This window comes from Apodemus sylvaticus, chromosome 2 (assembly GCF_947179515.1).
Source record: "Apodemus sylvaticus chromosome 2, mApoSyl1.1, whole genome shotgun sequence".
NCBI classification, from domain to species: Eukaryota; Metazoa; Chordata; class Mammalia; order Rodentia; family Muridae; genus Apodemus; species Apodemus sylvaticus.
In genome coordinates this window covers 173,184,959-173,204,554 of record NC_067473.1, presented here as the reverse complement: position 1 = coordinate 173,204,554, position 19,596 = coordinate 173,184,959, and the positions used below count along the sequence as shown (strand labels likewise).

General features: G+C 43.2%; 1 non-coding gene across 1 annotated transcript; it reads right to left on the bottom strand.

Moving 5' to 3' along the window:
- Positions 1-18,930: 18,930 nt before the first annotated feature.
- Positions 18,931-19,058, bottom strand: LOC127679515 (small nucleolar RNA SNORA36 family). The gene has a single exon (XR_007976817.1). It is a non-coding gene; the product is annotated as a small nucleolar RNA SNORA36 family (small nucleolar RNA).
- Positions 19,059-19,596: the final 538 nt, after the last annotated feature.

Below are 19,596 nucleotides of genomic sequence, written 5' to 3'. Positions count from 1 at the left end.
CTATGAAACCTCAAGCCGGACCCCACTGGTCTACTTCTCTCAGCAATGATATGTACCCTAAAAATGCCACAGCCTTCGAAAGGAATATTCCCAGGCATGGACCAAGCACTCAAAGCCAGGAGCTGGAGAAGTTGATGGGGAATTTTCTATAGTCAAAGTACAACACTGTACTTTGTAGCATTAAAGACACAAAAGGGACTAAGATGGGCCCTGTTAGAATATCAGGGCAACAAATTAAATTATCTGCACAGTGACAAGGCACAAACCACAAGCCCTCCAGGTTTCACTTTCAACAACAGCATTTACTGTTAGCTTCATGGGTTTCTCTGAAATCAGGATTCTGTCCTCAAAGAAACAATCACCACACCACTGGCTTAAGGTTTTCCACTCTCTTCTTGTATTCCTCTGTAGAGAGTACCTGTGCCAGGACCCCTCTGCCTCGATCACCACCTCCTTGTCCAAGGAAATTCCAACTTGTCTTTTCTGATCTCCCTCACTCCTTCCATATAGCCCTCCTTGATTTGGTTTCTCCTGTCTTCTCTCTCTCTCTCTCTCTCTCTCTCTCTCTCTCTCTCTCTCTCTCTCTCTCTTTCTCTTCTCCCCCTCTCCCTCTCTGTCTCTGTTTCTATTTCTCTCCTCCATCTTAATAGATAGATATAAAGAGAGGGGGGAAGAGAGGGAAAGGGGGAGAGGGAGAGAGGAGGGAAGGAGAGAGAGAGGGAGAGAGAGTTAGAGAGAGGGAGAGGGGAAGAGGAAGACAGAGGGAGGGAGGGGGAGGGGGAAAGAGGGAGAGAGAGGGGAGAGGGAGAGAGAGGGTGAGTGGGAGAGAGAGAGAGAGAAAGGGAAAGAGAGAGAGAGAGAGAGAGAGAGAGAGAGAGATCCCAAGACAGTTCTGGCTCCTGACAAACCTACTTGAGTGTTATTTCTCCATTAAAAAAAAGGGAATCAGCAGACAAGTCAAATTTCTCTGGTTTTTATAGAATGACAACATTCCTGATTTCTTCTTTTCTTTTCTTTTCTATATTTTTTGGGCAAGTTTTCACAATGGACGTGAAACGGACCTACTAGGTTAGAGCTACTAGGAGACCTGACCTACTAGGAGAGCTGACCAGCAAACCGCAGGGACAAACTTGTATCTACCTTTCCGTTGCTGGGCTTACATGCACATGTTTCTGTAAGTGACTATGTGGGCTCGGGGAACTGGACTCAAGTCTTCATACTTACAAGGGGAGCACTCTACCAACCGACCCACCTCCACAGCCACAAGTACTAATCCTATGACAATTGCAGGGTGATCACCTTGCCAGTTCAATAAGGCGTTTCCCAGCACAGCCACAGCTCTCTTTCCTTCTGCTCTCTTTCCCTTCCAACCGAAAATAAATAACGCTGTAAGAGTCCCAAGTACCTTAGAGGGATCATGAGTATTCAAGCACACCAGCTTGAATACCAAAGGCTCAAGAAAGCTGCCTAGGGGGCGTTCCCTCTCACAGAGCTGACACTGTCCACTCACCCGTGGCCCTGGCTTCACTGCTGAATTGGCTTCAGCCTTGTCACACTGACCTGCCTTGTTGACAATCCAACATTAAGTGATGTTTCACTATGTGCTGGACACAAAGGCACTTTTTCCTGGTCATTGTTTTTTAGCAGAGCTTGGTAATGCCGCTCATCTCCAACCAGTTCCAGCTGCTTCTAACGAGTAGAGTAGTAGGAGATATTAAAGAGGTCACACAATTCTATAGATAAAAATTTTGAGCTCTTGCGTGAGTTTTCTACCATTGCCTGACAAGTTGCCGTATAAAACAGTCCTCATTTTCTTACTGCTGTTCCGGAAGCCCAGGTGGGCAGTACCCTCTTATAAAACACTCAGACTCAGATGTGGACCCCATTTTCATCACCGACCTTCACCCCTGCTCTGATCAATTCCAGACGCATTCAGGTTGGTAGGCAGAATTCAATTCCTTGTTGCTTTGGGACCAGATTTCCCTTATCCTTGCCGATGGTCAACAGAACAACTTCAGAGTATGAAGAGCACTCTGGGTTCTCCAGGACACGCCTTCTTCATTGTCATGGTGGCCAAGAGATTTCCTCATGCTAAGCTCCACCTGGACTCTGACTCTGTGTTACCAATCCCTTTTTAAAAGACTCAGCTCAATATCAAATGATTCCCATGAAGAAGGAAGAAGAGGGCCCTAATCCTGGAAAGGCTTGATCCAACATTGTAGGGGAGTACCAGGACAGAGAAAAGGGAGGGGGAAAGATAGGGGAATGGAGGGAGAGAAGAGGACTTATGGGACATATGGGGGGATGGGAAAGGGGAAAGCTTTCAGAATGTAAACAAAGAATATAGAAAACAAATTTTAAAAAAAAGAAAGAAAAGAAAAAAAAAAGACTCAGCTCAGCCGGGTGGTGGTGGCACACTCCTATAATCCCAGCACTCTGGGAGGCAGAGGCAGGCAGATTTCTGAGTTCGAGGCCAGCCTGGTCTACAGAGTGAGCTCCAGGACAGCCAGGGCTATACAGAGAAACCCTGTCTCCCCTGTCTCGAAAAACAAAAACAAAAACAAACAAACAAAAAGACTCAGTTCATCTAGAATAAGCTTATCCTATGACCTGAATTGAAGTCAGCTGGTGTAGAACCTTAACTCACTCTGCAAGATCCCTTCACAGTAGAAGCTAGTCCAGATTCAACTGAACGATTCAATTAGGAGAGGGATACAAGCAACTCATGGGGAGAATCATTAGGGCCCTAGTGGAATTCTGCCTGCTACTCCTTTGTCCCATAAGTCAGGTCGCAAAAGAGAATATTCTGCACAAAGATGCCTGGAGGTCCATCTCCACTTCCCTTTGTTTTCCTGGTGAATGTGATATTTATTGTTCCTCTCTGCTTTCCCTTCACAAGCATATATAACTTGCTAAGGGAAAGGTACTTACACCTTTCTAGGCCAGTTCTGTATCCACTCTTCTGAAACTCTGCATTGATTGTCTTGGTGAACATCATCTGTGTTGGTCTGTGTGCACTAAGTGCCCCCCATCCCCCCAACCCCCGCTTTGTGGATATGGTACTCCATTGCAGTGTGATCTCCTGATTTTTTCATTCCCCTCTTGGTGGATATTTGGATAATTTTGAACCTCTCCTAGTCACAAATAATAAAGAAGTGAATATTTCCATGTATGCCTAGTAGCAGAGTTGCTGGGTCACAGATTGTACACTTCTCCTCCTTTACTGGAGACCAAAAAATTAGTTTTCAAGGCCTTCATAGCCATTTTCACACCCAGGCCAACTGCTATCTATAGGAAAACCAGGTGACTGTTTTATTGTACATGTATTATGTACCAGAAAATAACTTGTGTAAGTGTACTATTGTGTTACCTTTTGAGAAACTTAGGGATCAGGCATGATCATTATCCTCATGTTACATTAGAAATGCAAAAACTGAGATTGAGAGAGAAAGTGTCCCCCTTTTCCAAGTCACAAAGTTGGTGACAGAGCTGGGATTCTAATCCACTGATGTGGATCCAGAGAGAAGGCTCTTGATTACACAAGAGTGGTCTCCTTTTCCTCTTTGAGGACGAGGCAAGGCAGAGAGAAGGAGAGGACAGAAAGGTGGCTCCCTTGTGATCTCCTCCTGCCTGCTGCTGCCTTTCTCAGCCAAGCAGGCTTGGAATTTCACTTTCTGGGAAGTGGGACATAAAAATCTTACAAGGCAGGAAGAAAAACTGAATTATAAGTTCATTTTCTACAAATAAGGCCCCTGGCTAGAGTTACCTGCTGCACTCGAAGCCACACTCCATCACTGGCCAGTGGCTTCTGAGAAGATTCTTCGCCTTTATAACCCTCAGTCTCTTCACAGATAAGACGGGATGGTGACAATGTCTACTAGACAATTGGAGAGTTAGCAGAAATTACTGAAATCATCTCATCCTGAGACTGGCCCCTCACAGACACTCCAGAAATGTTGGCTAAAGCTTCAGAGAGATGCTAGAAGTGTCCACAGGACAAGCTGTATGCAACTTTACAAGGCCTTTTCTTGAGGCCATAATTTAGAAATGCACGTGTGTGGGTCTGTTTATTTTCCATTTATCTCTTATTAAAAGCAGAGTAAGGTGATATCTGAATTAGACTAGCTTCCCTGAAACTAGCCTTATGTTCACTGCTGGAAAAGCCATAATAAGAAAGGTTTGATCCCGGCTCTCAGGAACATTAGCTCCTGTCCTGCCTGACACTCACTGTGACAGCACTTTTGGTAGTGTGTGTCTAACTTCAAGACCCTGGGCCTGTTTATTCTCTTAGAACTTTGATCCCTATTCTGAGTCTAATCTCAGAAGTGAAGCTCTCAGAACCTGTAAGATAAATGGTCCATGCTCTGTGGCTGTCTCCTTATCTATTTAAATATTCTATCCTGGAGACAGGAAGGAGGCTCCAGAGTTTTGTAACATTCGCCAGTGCCTCAGAAGACTCACAAGGTCCCTTCCAGATGTTATGTAACAAGCAAGCAATTCTGAAGGGAGGATGAGACTCTTCGGTGCTAGAGCTGCCCACAAGCTGTGCAGAGAACCCAGTAATACAGTGCTGGTCAATCACCCATCACCACCCACACTTGGGGGTGGTTGTCCACTGATACAGCTGCCCGAGTCACTCATGCACGTGACCTCCCACTCACGGGAGTAACCCAAATAAGCCTATTGATTTCCCAAACGAGACTTGGGTGAGATCGTTCCTTTGGTCCGCCTTCTGTGACCTATCTGGAGTGAACAGGTATTTATTTATGCCTTCCCTGATCCTTGTCCTCTTCTCACTAAGGAACATTGCTGAAACTGAGAAGTGCAGGTAAGCGAGGAAAACAAAGTTGCTGAGATGACCTTTTGGTACAGCCATAAGCTAGGAGTTCAACCCTTACATAACCAAGCTGCAGGAAAAATCGGAACTGCATTGACACATAATATATATACCATAAAGCACAAAGAAGCCAGATCTGAGAAGTTCTAGAAGTTACAAACACACTCGTCACAAGTCCACCATGGGTTTAGAAGTCAGCTCATTCAAAACCATATTGGCACTCTGAGCCAAAATGGAAATGATTGAAATGCACTGTGCCCTGATGAGGGCACAACTACGAACAGTTCCATACCTTACCATGCGGGTGATGGGAAAGGTGGCGTCCTGATGTAGCAACTGCTCGAGTCTTAACACTCAGGCCCTATTAGAAACACTGACCACTGACATAGGAAGAAGGAAGTAGGTGGGTGTGGGAAGATGGGATGTGGAGGGAGAGGAATTGGGGAAGAAATGAAGGGAGGAGGAGAAATGAGAAAAGGAGGAGCTGGGGACCAGGGAGACAGAGGTAATGGAGGTCTTGCTTTTTACAAGCAAGCCTCAGGATCCCTCCCTCAGGGAGGGAATAGGGTGCAATATCAACATGACCTTTTCTGAATACAAATAGAGAAATGGAGTCGCTGCTCTCAAAGCTCCTGCCTTAGGACTTCTGTAGTGATTGTTCTGAGATGCTGCAGTGTTAGCCTTCTGGATGGAGGATGCTGCCTTCCAGTCCAACCTGGGTATAGTGGCTCCGGGTAACAAGCTAGCCTAGGGATCATGCCTGTAACTGGAAGAGTAGATGTTCCTAGTTTCCCACTGTTTGGTTGTGGCTGTGTCACAGTCTGACTGTGCGTGACTCACTTCCCAGTGCATTTCAGTTTCACATCTGCAATACACGATGACAGCCCTAACCCTAAGTGTTGGGAGGTGACAGGGAAGGACAAGCTGAAGGAGAAGCTGCATCCTCAGAGTCCATGCCTCACAGCTTCAAGAAGCAATCCCTGGGCCTGGGCACACAGCTTTGTGGCAAGACAGTTGCAGTGCAAGCATGAAGACATGAAGACAACAGTTACATCCCAGCACCCACATAAGTGTGGGGAGCTGCCTTTCTCCTGTAATCCTAGTGTTCTTAAAGCAGAAAAAAATCTCTGGTGCAATCTGGATAAGTAGAATAACAGAACCCATGGGTTCTGGAATTGGTGAGAGACTTTGTATCATTATATAATGTAGAGAGAAATTGAGGAAGGCGCTCTAGGTCAACCTCTGTCCTCCACGTGCATGTACACATTAGCATACATGTCATGCAAACATACATGCACAAGTGCATATACAATGTGCACATGCAAAATAGAAATAATAGTAAAATAACAACAAGAATAAAATAATAGCAGTAAACCCCTAGAAGAAGTGGGCCACAGACCCATATTTTTGGCAAGAAATGTTTTCCTCTACTCAAAGCCTAATTTACTGTATTCCTCTACTCAGAGCCTAATTTCTCTGCAGAGTTGATCTCCATAAAATGCCAAGCCTGAGCAAAGGGTGAAAGAGTTTAGGGACGTGCTCCCTCATGATGGCCACCTAGCACATGATTCAGATATACGGGTCAACAAATAAAAAATAAGCACATTGCCACCCTTTGGGGGGTCTTTGTAAATGGCAGAATCTATAAAATACTGCTCATGTTTATTGAATTTCTGTCTAATTTTAAGAGTAATATGTGTACATTTTTTAAGAATTAAAACACATAAAGAGGGTGGTAAAAATGTCCCATAAATAACTGTTAATAGTCTGGTATGTTTCCTTCCAATCTCTCTATATGTAAATAAGATCACGGGATCACATTACACAAATCCAACTTTATATCTTCTCTTCTGCACTTTGTGCTATGCTGTGGGCATTTCCTAACGTCATTAAGTATTCCTCAGAAACATGATTTGTATTTGTTTCATAAAATTCCCTCATACACACATAACATAATTTGTTTAACCTTAGCCCATATGGGGACCTTTATGTAGGCTCTTTTCTGTTTTACCCTTACAAATCACAGTGTCCTTGGGATTTTTTGTGTGAATTTATGATCATTTTATTAGGGTAGATTTCTAGAAGTGAAATTACTAGGTCAAATTGGCAAGCTGTCAGTAGCAAATAGAAGAAAATTGAACTCAAACAAGAATGGCAACCAGCCACATTCAGGCCTGTGATGTTTTAGTCATATCGGGTGGGAGGGGACACACTTCAGTTTCATAATTCCAAGGGAATACTGTGTTAGCATTTGCTGTGACTGTAATATAGGTTTTCCCTCTACCTAGAAACAAAACAAACACTGTGGGCAGAGGTTTCAAGTGTTCCAATGGTCTTAAGCCAATTAAGGTCATTCTATAACACAGTGTCAGCTTGCCTTAATTCCTGTGGTCTGTATGTAGATAGGTAGATAGGTATGTAGACAGATAGGTAGAGAGAGAGAGAGAGAGAGAGAGAGAGAGAGAGAGAGAGAGAGAGAGAGAAAGAGAGAGAGAGAGATGGATGGATGGATGGATGGATGGATGGATGGATGGATGGATGGATGGACGGACAGACAAACAGGCAGGCAGACAGATAGAAATGAAGACTGAATTAATGTCAATAAATATTTACTAAATAAAAGAACTAAAGTGTTGTAGACTGTCCACTGTCCAGTCAGCAATGCTCGAGAACATCCAACGATTCTTCGGCAAGCACTTGTGATTTCATTTTAAGACACCTTTCATTTTTTATCCAATCCTAATATTGTTCATCTTTTCCTGCATATATGTGTGTACAAATGAAGAAGGTGATGATGTGTTTGTGTGTCTGCATGTGTGACAGAGGACAGCCTTGGGAGTCAGTCCTGTGCTTCCACCTTATCTAAGGAAGCTTCTTTTGCTCACTAGTGTGCATGCCCATCTAGGTAGTCCCCAATGAACTTTGGGGACATTGATTATCTAATGTAGAAGCACTGGCGTTATAGAGTCACACACCCAGCTTCATGTGCTGAAATTATAGATTCATACTACAACACCCAGCTTCATGTGCTGAAATTATAGATTCATACTACAGCACCCAGCTTTGTATGTATTTTGATGATCTGAACACAGGTCCCCATACTTAACGAGCCATCACTGCAGACTGCCAATTACAATTTGCTGGGCCCACAGAACTACTAAATCCTAATTTAAGTTTATGTTCCCTTTGTTATTGCTGTATGCTCATGACTATTTAGGGTTTCTGTGCTTTGAATCTTAAATGTTGATTAGAAATATCCCAAAGAATTCCAAAGCTCAGATAGATCTACTCTGTGATCTTAGTTAGGGTTTTACTGCTGTGAACAGACACAATGACCACGGCAAGTCTTATAAATGACAATATTTAATTGGGTCTGGCTTACAGGTTCAGAGGTTCAGTCCATGATCATCAAGGCAGGAAGCATGGCATCATGTGGGCAGACATGGTGCAGGAGGAGATGAGAGTTTTACATCTTCATCTGAAGGCTGCTAGCAGAATACTGCTTCCAGGCAGCTAGGATAAGGGTCTTATAACCCACACCCATAATGACAAACATACTCCAACAAGGCCACACCTTCTAATCATGCCACTCCCTGGGCTGAGCATATGGAAACCATCACATCAGGAACAGGAACATCCTCTGCCACAGTGCACCATCTCCAAGTGGCTCAGGAAGCCAGCTATATATCCAGCTGCACGGAGAAGACAGCCAGCACAGCCTGCATCCAGAGTTGATCAGGGTCACAGAGCTCCATACCCAAGTACAACTATAAGAGAGTGAGTCTCAGCCACCATCTTTGCTCCTGTGACTGTGTAACAGATTGGTAGGCAGGGATCACCAGAGTAGAGGATCGCCTGAGACACACTCCTCCACCTGCACCCAGGAACTCAGCAGCACCACAGCAATTTGTGCCAGGGGAATGCAGGTCACCAGGGTGAGGTAGGCCTGCAGGCACACAGGAGGGGCAAGCACCAGCCAATGACAGCAGGACCAACTAACACCAGAGATAACCAGATGGCAAAAGGCAAATGTAGGAACAGTGCTAACAGTAATCAAGGCAATATGGCACCATCCAAACCCAATTCTCCCACAACAGCAAGTCCTGGATACCCCAACACACCAGGAAAGCAAGATTTGTATTTAAAATCACAGGTCATGATGTTGATGGAGAGCTTCAAGAAGGACATAAATAACTCCCTTAAAGAAATACAGGAGAACACAAGTAAACAGGGAGAAGCCCTTGAAGAACTAAGGGAAAACACAACAAAACAGGTGAAGGAATTAAACAAAGCCATCCAGGATCTAAAGAAGGAGGTAGAAACAATAATGAAATCACAAAGGGAAATAACTTGAGACATAGGAAACCTAGGAAAAAAGTCAGGAGTCATGGATCCAAGCATCAACAACAGAATACAAGAGATAGAAGAGAGAATCTCAGATACAGAAGATACCATAGAAAGCATTGATACAATAGTCAAAAAAATGAAAAATGTAAAAAGCTCCTGACCCAAAACATCCAGGAAATCCAGGACACAATGAAAAAACCAAACCTAAAGATTATAGGTATAGAAGAGAGTGAAGATTTCCAACTTAAAGGTCCAGTAAATGTCTTCAACAAAATTATAGAGGCAAACTTCCCTAACCTAAAGAAAGAGATGCCTATGAACATACAAGAAGCCTACAGAACTCCAAATAGATTTGACCAGAAAAGAAATTCCTCCCATCACATAATAATTAAAACACCAAATGTACTAAACAAATAATATTAAAAGCAGTAAGGGAAAAAGATCAAGTAACATATAAAGGTAGACCTATCAGAATAACACCAGCCTTCTCACCAGAGACTATGAAAGCCAGAAGAGCCTGGGCTGATGTCATGCAGACGCTAAGGGAACACAAATGCCAACCCAGACTGCTATATCCAGCAAATCTCTCAATTACCATCGATGGAGAAACCAAGGTATTTCATGACAAAAACAAATTCACACAGTCTCTTTCCATAAATCCAAACCTTCAAAGGATAATGAATGGAAAACACCAACAAAAGGAGGGAAACTACACTCTAGAAAAAGCAAGAAATTAATCTTCTTTCAACAAACCCAAAAGAAGATAACCACACAAACATAAAAATTACATCAAAAATAGCAGGAAGCAACAATCACTATTCCTTAATATCTCTTAACATCAATGGACTCAATTCCCCAATAAAAAGACATAGACTAACAGACTGGATTCATAAACAAGACCCAACATTTCACTGCATACAGGAAACACATCTCAGTGTTAAAGACAAACACTACCTCAGAGCAAAAGGCTGAAAAACAGTTTTCCAAGCAAATGGTCCCAGGAAACAAGCTGGAGTAGCCATTCCAATATCCAATAAAATAGACTTTCAACCAAAAGTCATCAAAAAAGACAAAGAAGAGCCAGGCGGTGGTGGTGTATGCCTTTAATCGCAGCACTCTGGGAGGCAGAGGCAGGCGGATTTCTAAGTTCGAGTCCAGCCTGGTCTACAGAGTGAGTTCCAGGACAGCTAGGGCTATACAGAGAAACCCTGTCTCAAAAAAACCAAATCAAAAAAAAAAAAAAAAAGACATACTCATCAAAGGAAAAAATCTACCAAGAAGAACTCTCAATTTTGAACATCTATGCCCCAAATACAAGGGCGCCCTCATTCATAAAGGAAACTTTACTAAAGCTTAAAGCACACAATAATTGTGGGTGACATCAACACCCCACTCTCCTCAGTGGACAGATCAGGGAAATACAAACTAAACAGACACAGTAAAACCAACAGAAGTTTTGGACCAAATGGATTTAATAGATATCTATAGAACATTTCATCCTAAATCAAAAGAATATACCTTCTTCTCAGAACTCATGGTACCTTCTCCAAAACTGACCATATAACTGGCCACAAACAGACATCAACAGATATAAGAAGATTGAATTAATTCCATGCTTCTTATCAGATCACTATGGAATAAGGGTGGTCTTCAATAGCAACAAAAACAACAGAAAGCCCACATACACATAGAAGCTAAACCATGCTCTACTCAATGATACCATGGTCAAGGATGAAGCAAGGATAGAAATCAAAACCTTTTTAGAATTTAATGAAAATGGAGGCACAACATACCCAAATTTCTGGGACACAATGAAAGCAGTGCTAAGAGGAAAGCTCATAGCTCTGAGTGCCTACAAAAAGAAGCTGGAGAGAGCATACACTAGGAGCTTAACAGCACACCTGAAAGCTTTAGAACAGAAAGAAGCTAATACACCAGAGGAGTAGAAGGCAGGAAATCATCAAACTCAGGGCTAAAATCAATGAAGTTGAAACAAAAAGAACTATTCAAAGAATCAACAAAACCAGAAGTTGGTTCTTTGAGAAAATCAACAAGATAGATGAACCTTTAGCCAGACTAAACAGAGGGCACAGAGACAGTATCCAAATTAACAAAATCAGAAATGAAAAGGGAGAAATAACAACAGAAACTGAGGAAATTCAAAAAATTATCATATCCTACTACAAAAGCCTATACTCAACACAACTGGAAAATCTGGATGAAATGGACAATTTCCTAGACAGATATCAAATACCAAAATTAAATCAGCATCAGATAGACCATCTAAACAGTCCTGTAACCCCTAAAGAAATAGAAGTGGTCATTGACAGTCTCCCAACCAAAAAAAAAGCACAGGACCTGATGGTTTTAGTGTAGAATTCTATCAGACCTACAAAGGAGACCTAATATCAATACTCTTCAAACTAGTCCACAAAATAGAAACAGAAGGAATATTACTTAACTCATTCTATGAAGCCACAATTTTGCTGATACCAAAACCACACAAAGATCCAACAAAAAAAGAGAACCTTAGACCAATTCCCCTTATGAATATTGATGCAAAAATACTCAAAAAAATTCTTGCCAACAGAATCCAAGAACACATCAAATCGATCATTCACCATGGTCAAGTAGGCTTCATCCCAGGGATGCAGGGATGGTTCAATATACAGAAATCTGTCAATATAATCCACTACATAAACAAATTCAAAGAAAAAAACACATGGTCATTTCATTAGATGATGAAAAAGCATTTGACAAAATTCAGCATCCTTTCATGTTAAAGATCTTTGAAAGAACAGGAATTCAAGGCTTGTACCTAAACATAATAAAAGCAATATACAGCAAACCAGTAGTCAACATCAAACTAAATGGAGAGAAACTTGAAGCAATTCCACTAAAATCAGGGACTAGACAAGGCTGCCCTCTCTCTCAATATTTATTCAATATAGTATTAAAGTTCTAGCTAGAGCAATTAGACAACATGAAGAGGTCAAAGGGATACAAATTGGAAAGGAAGAAATCAAATTATCACTATTTGCAGATGATATGATAGTATACTTACATAACTCAAAAAACTCCACCAGAGAACTCTTACAGCTGATAAACAACTTCAGCAAAATTGCTGGATATAAAATTAACTCAAGCAAATCAGGAGCCTTCCTATAGTCAAAGGATAAACAGGCTGAGAAAGAAATTAGGGAAATGACACCCTTCACAATAGTCACAAACAATATAAAGTATATTGGTGTGACTCTAACCAAACAAGTGAAAGATCTGTATGACAGGAACTTCAAGTCTTTGAAGAAAGAAATCCAAGAAGACCTCCGAAGATGGAAAAATCTTCCATGCACTTATATTGGCAGGATTAATATAGTTAAAATGGCCAACTTGCCAGAAGCAATATACAGATTCAATGCAATCCCAAACAATAATCTCAACTCAATTCTTCATAGAGTTTGAAAAAGCAATTCTCAAATTCATCTGGAATAACAAAAAACCCAAGATAACTAAAACTATCCTCAACAGTAAAAGAACTTCTGGGGGAATCAGTATCTTTGACCTCAATCAGTACTACAGAGCAATCATGTTAAAAACTGCATGGTATTGGTACAATGTCAGGCAAGTGGATCAATGGAATAGGATTGAAGACCCAGAAATGAACCCACACACCTATGGTCACTTGATCTTCGACAAAGGAGCTGAAACATCCAGTGGAAAAAAGACAGCCTTTTCAACAAATGGTGCTGGTTCAATTGGAGGTCAGCATGCAGAAGAATGCAAATTGATCCATTCTTATCTCCTTGTACTAAGCTCAAGTCCAAGTGGATCAAGGACCTCTACATAAAACCAGACACACTGAAACTAATAGAAAAGAAACTGGGAAAGACCCTTGAGGACATGTGCACAGGGGGAAAAGACAAATAGCTTATGCTCTAAGATCAAGAATTGACAAATGGGACCTCATAAAATTACTGATTTTCTGTAAGGCAAAGCACACTTTCCAAAGAACAAAACGGCGACCAAGAAATTGGGAAAAGATCTTTACCAACCCTACATCTGACAGAGGGCTTATATCCAAGATATACAAAGATCTCAAGAAGGTAAACTCCAGAGAGCCAAATAACTCCATTAAAAAATGGAGTACTGAGCTAAACAAAGAATTTTCACCTGAGGAATATCGAATGGTGGAGAAGTACTAAAGAAATGTTCAACATCCTTAGTCATCAGGGAAATGCAAATCAAACAACCCTGAGATTTCACCTCACACCAGTCAGAATGGCTAAAATCAAAATCTCAGGAAAAAGCAGGTGCTAGAAAGGATGTGGAGAAAGAGGAACACTCCTCCACTGCTGGTGGGGTTGCAAGCTGGTACAACCACTCTGGAAATCAGTCAGGCGGTTCCTCAGAAAACTGGGCATGATACTACCAGAGAACACGGTTATACCACTCCTGGGCATATACCTAGAGGAGCATGTAATAAGGATACCTGCTCCACTATGTTCATCACAGTCCTATTTATAATAGCCAGAAGCTTGAAAGAACTCAGATGTCCCTCAACGGAGGAATGAATACAGAAAATGTGGTATATATGCACAGTGGAGTACTCTTCAGCCATTAGAAACAATGAATTCATGAAATTCTTAGACAAATGGATGAAACTAGAGAATATCATCCTAATTGAGGTAACCCAATCACAAAAGAACTCTCATGGTATGCACTCACAATAAGTGGATATTAGCCTAGAAGCTTGGAATACTCAAGACACAATGCACATATCAAATAAAGCCCAAGATGAAGGAAGGAGTGGCCCCTGGTCCTGGAAAGGCTCAGTGCAGCAGTGTAGGGGAATACCAGGACAGGGAAGTGGGAAGGGGTGGATTGGGGAACATGGGGAGGGAAGAGGGCTTATGGGACTTTCGGGGAGGGGGGATCCAGGAAAGGGGAAATCATTGAAATGTAAATAAAGAATATTTCGAATAAAATATAATAATAATAATAATAAACAGGCACACTGAAAAAAAGCCATCACATCTGCTCTGTCCATTGAGAAACAGAGTGTAGTATCTGGGGGTTGTGTCTGTGAGCAGAGACTAGATTTTCACTGTATTCTTTAACTGAACTTTCCTTTAGTGATGATCCCTCATATCCCCTGGCCCTCTGGAAAAACAATTCTCCCCTAGCCCCAGCCCTACTTTGATTCAGCCCCCAGACAAGTCATTAAATTTTGCATGGATCTGGGGCTCTGAGTAGGAATGTCTAACTGAACATTAGTCCTGAATTTCTATCCATAATACTCTGCTTTGCTTTCCTAGGAGAGGAGAACTCTGTAGCTGAGCTGCTACACTTGAGCTCTGAGAATCTCTGCTGAACTGTTCCTGGGAGACCGAACCTCTAAAAATATCATCCCAGAATCCCAGCACAGCATACCATCACAGCAGCTTCCAAGAATGGACCAGTGATTATGATGGTATGTGATGGCCCCTGGAGCCAGATCTCCACCCAAGGCAGTGCTTCTCAAACTGACCCTCCAGGTATCAACTCCATTCCTTTCTTCTGCCTCTCCAAGCCCACCACAGATGCTGATATTCACTCTGCTTTGTTGCCACAGCTGACCTGAGCTACCTCCCTCCACCATAAACCACTGATCTCCTTCAAAAGTTTCTACCCTTTAACTTCTTCCTTCCTGGGGGGTTGGCATTAAGAAAGAAGCGAAAAAATGTGTCATTAATAACTGATAAATGGGACCTCATGAAACTGAAAAGCTTCTTCTGTAAGTCAAAAGACAAAGTCAATAGGACATATCAGCAACCTGCAGACTGGAGAAAAAGGAAACTTCACTAACTCCACATCCAATAGATGGCTAATATCCAAAATATATAAAGAACTGGAGAAACTAGCTTTCAAAAAACTAAATGACCCGATTAAAAATGGGGTACAGAGCTAACCAGAGAATTCACAACAGAAAATCTTGAATGGTTGAGAAGCACTTAAAGTTCAAAGTCCTTAGTCATCAGGGAAATGCAAATCAAAATGACCCTGAGATTCCATCTTACATCTTAGAATGGCTAAGATCAAAAACTCAGGTGGCAGTGGATGCTGGCAAGTATGTGGAAAAAGTGGAACACTCCTCCATTGCTGGTGGGATTGCAAACTGGTACCACTCTGGAAATCAATCTGGCAGCTTCTCCGAAAATTAGAAATAGTTCTACCTGAAGAACCAGCTATACCACTCCTGGGCATATAACCAAAAGATACCCCACCATACCACAGGGACATATGCTCCACTATGTTCATAGCATTCTTAGCTGTAATAGAAGATGGAAACAATCCAGATGTTCCACAGTGAAAGAATGGATATAGAAAATGTCGTTCATTTGCACAGTAGAATACTATGCAGCTATTAAAAACAAAGACATCATGAAATTTACAGGCAAATGGATCAAACTAGAAAATATCATCCTGAGTGAGACAACTCAGATCCAAAAGGACATGCGTGGTGTATACTCACTAATAAGTGAATTTTAGCCAAAAGTACAGAGTACCTAGGATACAACCCATAGAACTTAAGAAGTTTAACAAGCAAAAGGGCCCAAGTGAGGATGTTTCAATCCCATGTGGAAGGAGGAGGAGAGTAGTCACTGGAGGTAGAGAGACCTGAATAGCAGAGGAGAGACACGGAGGGGAAAAGGGGAATTGGATTATGTATGGGGGAAGGGGACAGGAGGGAAGAACAGAGGGTCACCAGAATGAATGGAAATATGTACCTTCAGGAGGTGGAAAGTGGGGGACCCTGTAGAAAGTACCAGAGATCTGGGAGTTAAGAGACTCTCAGGACTCAATAGGCGTGACCTTAGATGAAGTGCCCAACAGTGGGGAGAGGGAAGTCAAAGATTCCACCTTCAGTAGATAGGTAAGGTCACAAATGGAAGGACAGGATTACGAACCCACAGTCAAAATTTCTGACCCAGAATTGTTCTTGCCTAAAAGAACTGCAGGGACAAACTTAGAGAAGAGCCTGAGGGAAAGGCAGTCCGGTGAGCAGGCCAACTTGGGATCCAGCTCAAGGGGAGGCTCCAAGGCCTGACACTATCACTGATGCTGTGGTGCACTTACAGACAGGAGCCCAGCATGGCTGTCCTCTGAGAGGCCCAACTAAGTGAGACAGACACAGATACTTACACCCAAACATTGAACTGAAGTTGGGGGACCACTATGGTTGAATTAGGGAAAGACTGGAAGAGGCTGAAGAGGAGGGCAACTCCATAGGAAGACCAGCAGTCTCAATTAATGTGGACTTCTGGGAGCCCCCAGACACTGAGACACCAACCAGGCAGCCTACATAGGCTGGTCTAAGGCCCCGGACACACACGTAGCAGAGGACTGCCTGGTCTGGCCTCAGTGGGAAAAGATGCACCTAATCCTCAAGAGACTTGAGGCCCCAGGGAGGTTGGAGACCTGGTGGGAGAGGAGCATCTTCCTAGAGACAGGGTGGGGGGAGGAGAAATGTGATGAGGAACTGTGGGATGGGAGAGAAGGAGTGGGAGCAACAGCTAGATTATAAATTTTGCAAAAGCTAGAAAGAAAGCTGGGAAGATGGTGAAGTGAGTGAGAACATTGGCTAGGCAAACCCAAGGGTCTGAGTTCTGATCCCAGCACCCACATAAGATTTATATGCTTCTAGCACTGTACCAGACAGTGACAAGGGGTCCCTCAGAGCTTAATACCCAGCCTGTGTAACGGAAATGGTGAGTCGTCCCGGGTTCAATGAGAGTCTCTATCTGAAAGCAGTAAGACAGTAATATAGCAAATATAGCAATATAGCCTCCTCTGCCTTCAATGTTCTCACAGGTATGAGCCTGCCCATACACAGGTGACACAGAACACACGCAAAAGAACTGGGTTCAATATTACCTTTTAGAAAAGGGTCTGGCAGATGGTATCAGGAAAGCAACCACCACCACACTGGTTCTGGTATTAGTTAATTCCTTACTGAGATTTTTATCTAGGGACTTCATAGCTTCTTTTCTAGGTAAATTCCCAAGGATAATATATCAATGTGCTGAATCATGAAGCAACTCCTTAATCGGGAGCTGAACTTTCTTACAAGAATGGGAATCAACTGAAGATGTTGGGGGTTGGTGTGTCATTTTTGAAAGTGTCTGCATGTCACACAGAGGTGTCTTTCTACTAAGAAATGAATTACCCCAAACCTACTCATCTTCCAGTCCCTTCATAACTACCCTCTGCCATTCCCACCTCCCCCCAAAAACAACCACAACAACAAAATAGATAGTTAGATAGATAGATAGATAGATAGATAGATAGATAGATAGATAGATAGATAATTCAAAACTAAACATAAAAACTATCTTGTCACAGTATCTGGAGTGTGTCACAGTGTGTCCCATGGTACACCCTGTCCACTCATTGTCACTTGCAAGTGCTCATTGCAATGAGTCACTAGCCTGGCTTGAGGCCTCTGGCTTTTGCTACATCATCAATACTGGATTCTCACCAGATATTCAGTAATCTTCTCCAATATTCTGTGGTTGGCCTGTGTCATGGAGATCCTATAGCCCTGATTCTGCCAGTCTGACCCTTTTGCATGCTCCAGCAGTATACAGTTGAGGTAGATATAGCGGTGGGCCAACTCAGAGCGATGGACCTGGGCCTGGGTGCTAACTGAGCTGGTCAGCCTGCCAGCTCTTCCACACTCCTACCACCAGGGCAAGCCCTCCACCACTGCCAAGCCTAGGTCATCCAGTGCCACAGCTGGCAAGGAGTAGAGACAGCTCTTCAGTTTTTACACACTCTAGATAGCTCATCTATGCCCCCAGCCACCAGAGCCTGCTCTACTGTGTTGCCCAGGGAAGTTGCAGGACCTGCTCTCCCGAGTGCTACAGCTGCTGAAGGGTGAGACAAGCATCCTGACCCCACTCATCACCCTCATGATCCAGGGGCCAGTTCTCCTGAATGATGCAGGTGGCTAGGAGTGGAGGTTAGGGTGCAGGGGCATCTCTCTAAGTCCACACCTCCTCATGGCAGGTATGTGCCCAGACCAGCGCTACTGAGTTCACACCCTCAGGGCTGGCTCATCTGTTCTCCTACCACCAGAGCCAGTTCTACTGCCCAGAGAGGTGGGGCCAGCCGTCCAAAGCGCCTCAGCCACTGACGTGTGGGACCAGCTCTACACAGCCACTCATGGATATCAACATGGTCCCAGAAAGCAGCCCAGACTGGGGCTATCTATGGGGTCTTAAGGGGTAATGTGAGCCAGGGACATCAACACTAACCCCTACTGCTGTGTGACTAGGGACACAGACATGGTCCTCAGAGGAAGCATGGACTGGGACTCCACCATGGCCTCAGAAGGCGGGGCAGGCCATGCACAATAGGCTATTCCTCTCCACCCTTACATCTTCAGCTCTGCCTCTCTTCATAGTACTCAAACTGTTCTACATCTCTTTCTCACTCACCTTTCCACATATTTGCACATTTTAGTGGTTTCCACAGTGGGACAGGCCACATAGCTGGCAGGCCTCTGGGTGTCTTTCACTCACCCTCTCAATGTGCCATAGCTGCTGATGGGCCCCTGGTGTACATATGTATGTATGTATGTATGCATGTATGTATGTATGTATGTGTATGCGTGTATGTATGTATGCATGCATATATGTATATGTGTATGCATGCAAGCATGTATATATGTGTATATGTATGTATGCATGCATGTATGTATGTATTTATGTAGGCTAGAAGTATATGAAAAGAGTAACACTTTCCATTTAGTCATTTCCCTCAGCCAGTTTCAATGTTTCAATGTTTAATTAACAGAACAGGAAAGCAGCCCTGAACTGCACTCAACACTTTGGGGAAGAACTGCAATTTTTGGATTTGAGGTCCAGGAAACATTTTCTGGTCTGGAAACTTGGATGCGAAACTCATCACTAAAGAAATGAGTAAAAGGATTTGGAAAAAATAAAAAACAAAGGTAAAGACCATCTAAAGGACAACAGAGAGAATCAGAAAGGGGGCGGAGAGGAGCAGCCTGAGACCTAAGAACAGAAACCGCACAGGTGTGAAATGCCAGGGCTGAGGACAGGATGCTGTGACACGCAGAGCCAGTGGGGCTCAGCATGTGCAGGGGTGAGGAAAAGGGCGAGCGTGATCTAGAGACAGTTAGCACATTAGAGACACAGCTTGTCACATCACAGCATCCTCCTGCCTTGTCTTAAGCAAGAGAAGGGGACCTCTTTAACTCTGGCTCTAACCCTCCCCTTCCTCTTTCCCCAGTGGAGCCAACTGGCCAGAAAAAACAAACGCCCAGCCCAGCACTCAGAACCCAGGCATGATGGGAAAAAAGGAAAGGTGTTGCAGAGGAGAACTTTGACTTCTTGTCCTGTGCTCAG